This window comes from Coptis chinensis, chromosome 7 (genome assembly GCF_015680905.1).
Source record: "Coptis chinensis isolate HL-2020 chromosome 7, ASM1568090v1, whole genome shotgun sequence".
NCBI classification, from domain to species: domain Eukaryota; kingdom Viridiplantae; phylum Streptophyta; class Magnoliopsida; order Ranunculales; family Ranunculaceae; genus Coptis; species Coptis chinensis.
In genome coordinates, this window is record NC_141462.1 from 82,669,767 (window position 1) to 82,678,526 (window position 8,760).

At 36.1% G+C, this 8,760-nt stretch overlaps 1 long non-coding RNA gene across 1 annotated transcript; it reads right to left on the reverse strand.

The window, feature by feature from the left end:
• Positions 1-315: 315 nt before the first annotated feature.
• Positions 316-1,617, reverse strand: LOC147489366 (uncharacterized). Its single transcript, XR_015203259.1, has 4 exons — positions 1,513-1,617; positions 942-1,092; positions 757-834; positions 316-492 (listed from the first exon to the last, which is right to left on the reverse strand). It is a non-coding gene; the product is annotated as an uncharacterized LOC147489366 (long non-coding RNA).
• Between the last annotated feature and the right edge of the window lie 7,143 nt (positions 1,618-8,760).

The window sequence follows — 8,760 nt, forward strand, 5'->3', positions numbered from 1 at the left end:
ATTTTGTTTATTTCAAGACATATGTCACACTTAAGACCGTTACTAATGTCATTTAACAATAGTTTAACATTTATTTGTAACGGATATAACTGTTACAATATGCGAATTGTTTTGAAAAAAATAATAATATATATATTTTAGCCCGTTTGTTGGTTGGGCGACCTGCACCTGCACCTGACACACCACCATAGAAAAAAAAAAACAAGAACAACCTGCACCTGCACTTGACACACCACACCATAGAAACAAAAAGAAAACAACAATAATGCACACCAACTCCACCATTGAAGCCTTAAACAAATATATTTCATCGATCATAAATACGAGGTCTTGACAAAAAAAATATATGAACTGATGAATGAGTTCTTAACAACAAAATCTACAATACATCTAATTCATTACAAGTACACATAATCTGTCAAACTCAAAACTTCATTTTTTTTTTTTTTTCTCTTACATGTACTTCTACAGGCAAGGCTTGCTTCACAACACCTGTAAAGTAGTAAATCGTATGAAAAGAAAGAAAGGGTAAACAAAAAAAACTATTAGAAATGACATTACTATAAGCTACTAGAAAATGAAAAAATTACTACTGAAACAACGGTGCATATAGAGGGTGGCAACCTACATTTATATATGAAATATATTATATGCAAAGTATATATTAGTAAAGTTACCATCAACTTAATTGGTGTCGAGTTCACTAAACCAAAAACAATCAAAGGTGAGATATGCTCATGTTGTTCCCAAACTTACATTCACAGTGGTGTCCCTAGCCATACACAGCGATGTACATTTTGAACTTCATATTCTTTTTTGATTTGTTGTGGAAATCTACAAAGGCACCATGTAAAACGACTTGAACCATAAATATGGAGACCCTAAGAAGTTGAACCCCAAACTATAGTTTATATCGCAAAATCATGTAACAAGCATGTTACCTCAACGTTGAAGGCATTCAGATATGGATATAATTACGTTTTGACAATCTCATAGTACACTCTGTAGTAGAACGACCATCTCTCACGACAACAGGCTTGAAGAACTCTAGTAAACTACCATCGTCACTACTTGAAAGCTCAGGTTTCATACCTACATCAATAAAAAAAAAAGACAATAGGCATATTAACTTTTATAAATACTAGAGCAACTATTAGATATAAGTACCAAAAAACCTTTTATATAAATGGAGTAAATATATACAACTGCCCCTTCTGTTGGACCTTCCTTCATCTATAATTTATCCTTAATGAATGAGGAACCAAGTGTTCAACTCAAACAACTAGTTGTTGCCACTATGATTAGATTCATCCAGAACCTCACAAACATATAAGAAAGTTTCTTCAGAAAATGTTGTTCATTAATTCATTAAGTTTACTCCATGGTGAACTTAAATCTAGCAAGCTCTGAATATATCTTTTGATAATCCAATATAAATATAATAAGAAGCCAGAGATTCATGCAATGAGAAACAATACAATAAAGAATGAGCATATACGAAAACTTCGGTACCAAAATTGTATTACTTCATTCCAACTGAAAAGGTTGACCTACGAAAGCGTCCAGTGGCACACATGTCTTGGTTTCCATTCCCAGATTCACCTAGTCAGGTATAACTAATTGTAAAGTTGAAACTATGAAGATAAGGATATAAAACGCAACTGTACCAAATTGTTTTAAAAAAAAATTAGAGACAATTGTCTAAGAATAAACAATTAGTTTCACAGTATTCAGACTTTACGTAATTCACTTGCTTTCACAACTATACTTTATAACTATTAGTGAAGCAAACCTTGTATATATTTAAGTAAGCCGAAGACTTTCCGGTCGGGTTTTTAGTCTCCAGTCTGTCACAGCACAAAATACCCAACCTTCAACACAAACACTAAGGGGTCGTTTGTTTTTCTGAGCCTATGAATGCTGAATGCTGAATGGCTCATCCTCTGAATGCTAAATGCGATTGCTGAATTTTAAAAACATGTTTGTTTTCTGTTAGAATAACCTGGCTCTGAAGGCTGAATTTAAATCATTCGGACAATTTTACTCATGCTATCTATTTTAAACACTAACTTGATTTCTTGTTAAACAAAATATATATTATATTTAAGGAGAAGAGATAGATTATCGAAAAAAATAAATGATAAATAAATTTATTTAAAATATGCTTTTACAAATATATTTTAACGGTTTATTTTCATATTTTGTTTATTTTCAGAATATATATATATGTAATTCTATTTTTAACAAAGTGGATATCATTCACCCAAAAAAATGAAAAAACCCGTGACGCCAACATCAAATTTTGAAGAACTTATTTTGAAGCCATAAAAGTCAAGGTAGGAAAGTAGATGGGTTCTTAAAATTGGGTTCTTAAAAAAAGGCAAGAAGGGACTTTCTTGTTTCAAGTATTAGAATTCAAAGATTGAGGAAGATATTTTGGTCTTTGAATCTTTGAATGCTAAAAGTACCACTGAATGCTTAAACTACTTAAAAAAAACAAACAAGTTTTGAACCTCTGAATGCTTAAAACTTAAGTTTAAGAGGCTCTGAATGCTGAATTCAAAAAAAACAAACAACCCCTAATTTTTCGTCTTTTTTTGCTAAAGAAGGAAGACAATAGTTCCTCTTACAAAACATAAACGAAAAATGCAGCTGGAAGAGAAGAAAAAAGTGTATCTCAAATTCCAAAGATGCCTCATTTAAGCTAAGGGCTCATATAATTCCCAAATTGTACGTACACAATATGCTTCTGTAATTCCCAAATTGAAAAACCCAAAAAGAAAAATAAATTGAATTAGTTCGCAAACAAATTAGATGAGAAAAAAATCAGACCAAGAGGAGGTTTACCTGGTTCGTCTTCCTCCTCGACTTGGTTCGTCTGATAATAGATTGTAGTGTATGAAGGGGTTAAATGCCATAATTTCTCACCATCAGGTTAGAGTTTTTTCGATTATTGATTAGCCAACCAAACCCCAAATCAACGAAATTATCCTGCGTAAATATAGATTACAATGTTACAATTCCCCCGCAAAACTTACTTTCCCCAAATTTATTAGAAAGACAACCAAATAAACCTAATTTCAATCAAGTTCAACACACACACACACACAACAAAAAAAAAAACTCGCTAGCTATGGTTTGGATAGAAGGAGAGAGAAAACATATCAAAAAAGAGATAGAGAGATAGAAGCCAATATACCTGGTTAATTTCCTATTCGTCAGAAGAGGTGACATTGGATAGTTCCGTTTGATGGAGGCGACTTGAGAGAGAAGAGAGAACCTGTTTAATTTATTCCGTTAGATCCAAATATATCCTTTTGCTCTTTATGTTAGTTGTTTTTTATTTGTTTCCTAACGGACACAATTGTTACCAAACAATAAATTAATATTTTAATAATAATTGGAAAAATACATTGAAATATACTAACAAGTACAGGAGGACCTAACTTTTGTAATGAATATATCTGTTACTAGCTGTGTAACGGACCTAACAGTTATGTCCGTTACACAGGTAGTAATAGATATATTCGTTACAAAAGAAAATTTTGCCCTATTACAAAATGGCCCTTATGGTATAGTGAAGCTATTCCCAGTTCATCGAGTTCGTCCGACCACCCTATTGCGACCCTAGCCAATTCAGGTAAAACATGTCTTCATACAAGTGCTAACAACTCTTGGGTTATTGACTCGGGAGCTTCTGATCATATGACAAGTAATCCCTAGTTGTTTTCTAATCTTGAGTATACTCATACACCATTATATGTCACATTAGCAAATGGGGCTAAGGCTAGTATTCTTGGTCGGGGTACTATTCAGTTAACTCGTAATATATCAGTTGTCTTTATCTTGCTTATTCGAAATTTACCCTTTAATCTATTGTCTGTTCATCATCTCACCCAATCTTTTCACTGTAATGTCATGTTTTCTTCCACTCATGTTATGTTTCAGGATCTACAGACAAAGACACTAGTTGGTGGGGTATGAGCATGGGGGCATCTATTACTTTCAAGATGATTATGGGCACTCTCACCAGAAACAGGCTCTCACAGTCTCAGTCTCTCCTGTTCAGTGGCATAAACGTCTTGGTCATCTTCCTCTGGCTAGTTTGCGAAGTTTAGTTCCCAGTATTTCTTCTAGTATTCAGTCTTTAAGTTGTGAGGTTTGTGAGTTAGCTAAACATCGTCGTGCTACTTACAAAAATAGGTTAAATAAGTATTCTAGTGCTCCCTTTCAGTTAGTCCATTCAGATGTCTAGGGTCCTTGTAGAACCACTGGCCTTTTTGGAGCCAATTATTTTTATTACATTTATAAATGATTTCTCTCGTGTTTGTTGAGTATATATTATGGAAAATCGTTCTCAAGTATTCTCTGTTTTTCAAAAATTCTATGATGAGATTACTAATCAGTATTCTGCACACATGCATGTTTTTCGAACTGATAATGCCAAAGACTATACCTCTACAATATTCCTGAGTTTTTTTTTTATGACTATGGCATTACACATCAAACCTCCTGTGTGGATACACCTTAACAAAATAGGGTTGCTGAGAGAAAGAACAGACCCATTCTTGAAGTCGTCCGATGCTTAATGTTTCAAACAAATCTTCCAAAGTTTTATTGGGCAGAGGCAGTCTTTATTGCCACATACTTGATTAATCGTATGCCCTCTTCAGTGTGAAGGGGAAAAACACCACACTCTGTTCTTTTTCCTAGTCAACCTTCTTTCCATCTTCCCCCTCGTATTTTTGGTTGTGTCTGCTTTGTTCGTAATCTTCAGCCGGGTCGTGATAAGTTAGACTCTTGTGCTATTAAGTTTGTTTTCCTTGGGTATTCACATACACAGAAAGGGTATACAAGTGTTATAGTCCTCATCTGCACAAATCATTTGTCTGTGCTGATGTTACTTTTTTTGAAGATGTCCCGTTTTACTCTTCAGAAGGGAAGATGTCCTCTGAACCATTTGAGGATTGTGTTTTGCCATTTGGTGTTGTTGGATATGATCTTGGTGTAAATGAGGGAGCTCATGAAGACAGAGCGTGACCCGCGCCCATAGATGGATTTCTGAGCGCGACCCGCGCTCCCTTGATGTTCGAGTTCCAGGTGATGGAGCGTGACCCATGCCCATAGATGGCCTTACTGAGCGCGACCCACGCTCCTTTGATGTTCGAGTTCCAGGCGATGGAGCGCGACCCACGCCCACTGATGACCTTCCAAGAGCGCGGGAGCGCCCAATACCTCCAGCTGCAATTCCAGAGTTTGAGGTCGAAAGTTCAACTACTCGGTTGCCCTCCCCTCTCCGCACTGTGTCTGTGGATCCTATTGTCATTCCATCTGACCTCGATGTTCCTATTATCCTCCGAAAACTTGAACCTCCACCTGCCATTATGCGTCTTCCTAGTAAGTATGCTCAGTATTCTATTTCTAAGTATGTTTTCACTGATCATTTACCACCATCTGTCAATTCTTTTGCTACGTCCTTGTTGTCTGTCTCTGTCCCTTCTAACTACAGGGATGCTCTATCTCATCCTGGCTGGAAGCAAGCAATGGACGAGGAGTTGAGTGCCTTGTATTTTAATGACACTTGGGTCCTTACAGATCTTCCTTCTGGGAAGAAAGCGGTTGCTTGTAAGTGGGTTTTCACTATTAAGCATAATCCGGATGGTACTATTTCTCGTTTAAAGGCTCGTCTGGTTGCAAAAGGCTTTACCCAGACGTATGGTATTGATTACTCCGAGTCGTTTTCTCCGGTTGCAAAGCTCGCCTCTGTGCGTATTGTGATTTCTCTTGTTGTTCATCATCACTGGCCTCTGTTTCAGTTGGATGTGAAGAATGCCTTTTTACATGGGGATCTTCTAGAGGAAATCTATATGGTTCAACCTCCTGGTTTTGTTGCTCAAGGGGGGAAAGTTTGTCGATTAAAGAAGTCTCTTTATGGGCTCAAGCAGTCTCCTAGAGCTTGGTTTGCAAAGTTTAGTCAGGTTTTGATGGCTAATGGAATGACTAGGTGTGAATATGATTATTTCGTGTTTTACCGAAAGACCCAGCAAGGGATTATTGTCTTAGTTGTGTATGTTGATGATATTATTGTCACAAGGTCTGACAAACAGGGTATTGATCGACTTAAAGTCAATCTCTCAAGACAGTTCCAGACCAATGATCTAGGAGAACTGAAGTATTTTTTAGGCATTGAAGTTACAAGGTTCCCTGGTGAAATTCATCTCTCACAGAGAAAGTATGTATTAGACCTACTCAGTGAGACAGGTAATTTAGGAGCTCGTCCAGTAGAGACTCCTATGGATTCGAACGACAAACTCCAGTCAGATGTTGGAGAGATATATGCCGATATTGAGGGATACCGTAGATTGGTGGGAAAGCTGATCTATGCTACTATTAATCGCCCCAATATCTCATTTGCAATCAGTGTAGTATCTCAGTGTATGCATCCACCACGAATTCCTCACTACCAGACATTTATTCGTATTGTGAGGTATTTGAAAGGTTCTCCTGGTCGTGGATTGGTATATCGTTCTAATGAAATTTTTGATGTTGTTGGATATTTAGATGCTGATTATGTAGGATCAGTTTCAGATAGACAATCCACCACTGGGTATTGTACTTTCATTTGTGGAAATTTGGTGACATGGAAGAGTAAAAAGCAAACAAAGGTCAAAGTCAAAGTCAGTAGGCGAGTATATAGAGCTATGGCTTAAGGAATTTGGTGAGTTAATGTGGATTAAGTAATCTACTACATGAGTTAGGTTTCGAGGTACGACTACCGATCCCCTCTTCATTATGACAATCAAAGACCATTCATATTGCTTCTAATCCAGTATTTCATGAGAGAACTAAGCACATAGAGGTAGATTGTCATTATGTCAGACATAAGGTTGAAACAAAAGAGATAAGTACTCCTTATGTGGCTTCTCGAGATCAGTTAGTTGATATTTTCACCAAACCAGTGATTTGTCCAGTTCTGAATTATATTGGTAACAAGCTGGGCATGAGCGATATCTATGCTCTAGCTTGAAGGGGGGTGTTGAAGTATATAGTGTCGGTCTCACACATTCTATAAGTGTGAGACCGTACCTTAGTTAAGTAGTTACTATTTTGGTCATCCAGTATAAATATATCACAAGAAATTGGTCCCAAGGCCCAATTTTGGGGAAAATGAAGTCTAGAGGACACGGTTTTTTGTGAGTAACTCACAAGGACAAATTTTGGGAAAAAGTAATTCACGAACCCACTATTTCAAAATTAGTAACCCTCAAGGACAAAATAAGTTGGCCCCGCCTTTTTACATTTTTTTAAATGTCAGTTATACCCTTCCGTGAAAATAACCCTCAAGGACAAATGGCCCGGATTTAAAATAAATATTTTCCAATTTTACCCTTTCTGTCATTTTACTATGAACAATGAGTGTTCATACCTTCTGCTGGTGTATGAACAATGATTGTTCATATCCAAATAGGTGAATGTACCTTATACAATATTGTTCATATATGAACATTGAATGTGTTTATACAATATATTGACTATGAACATCGAATATTCATACCCAAAGGACTATGAACATTGAATGTTCATACCCAATCAATGTTCATACCCAAAGGACTATGAACATTGAATGTTCACTATGAACATCGAATGTTCATACCCAATCAATGTTTATACCCAAAGACTATGAACATTGAATGTTCACTATGAACATTGAATGTTCATACCCAAGGACTATAAACATTGAATGTTCACTATGAACATTGAATGTTCATACCCAAGGACTATGAACAATCAATTTTCATATCTACCAATTGAAAAAATGTAAAAGTAGTCATGAATAATGATTGTTCATGTTTGATGTATGAACAATGATTTTTCATACTCCAAAATAGGTATGAACAATCCATGTTCATAACTAGATCAATGTTCATACCTATTGGATCATTGTTCATAGCTCCAATAGGTATGAACACTCATTATTCATAGCTAATGTTTGTAATTGGGGGTATGAACAATGAGTGTTCACACATGCTTAAAGGTATGTTCATACTAAATACACCAGGTCGTTTCGTCTAGGCCGGGCCGTTAATTATTTCGTGTCAGGGGTATACTTGACATTTCATCTATCCGATCCGTTTTTTATTTCGCATCAAGAGTATACTTTAAATTTCATCTACCCGGTCCTTGTGAGTTACAAAAAAAAAATGTGTCATTGAGAGTTACGTTTTCGGCAGTTTTGTCCTTGAGAGTCACTCCCTGAATATATCAATTGTAGATTAGAGTAAGATATATTCTAAACTCTACCTTCTTCTTGTGCCTCCATCTTTTCTTCTTCTTTTACACACTCAATCACTTTAACCTAACCACTTAATCACCATATGAATCGTGTACCATAACTGAAAAAGCAAAGTCTATGTTTTCCTTTTATTTCTTTAGACCTCTGTTAATCCATAAATGACTCCGTCGTGCCAAAACTACTCACTGTTGGTTACTCGGTTGTTACCAGGGTTTACGAGTGCATGTACACAAACAGCATATATGGTTTAGATGGAAAAAGATGTTTATCAATTCTCTTCAAAATACCAAATTTATATTTAAGAACACCGCCGTCCTTCAAGCTCTTCGGTGGATGGCAGTTATGACTGTTCACTGAAATTGTTAAAATGCGCAAACAAACTTCTTACTCTGCCCGATAATATTTTGATTTCATAGAGATTTACAAGTGAAGCAGACAGATGGAATTTCACTTTTTTAAAAGAGTCG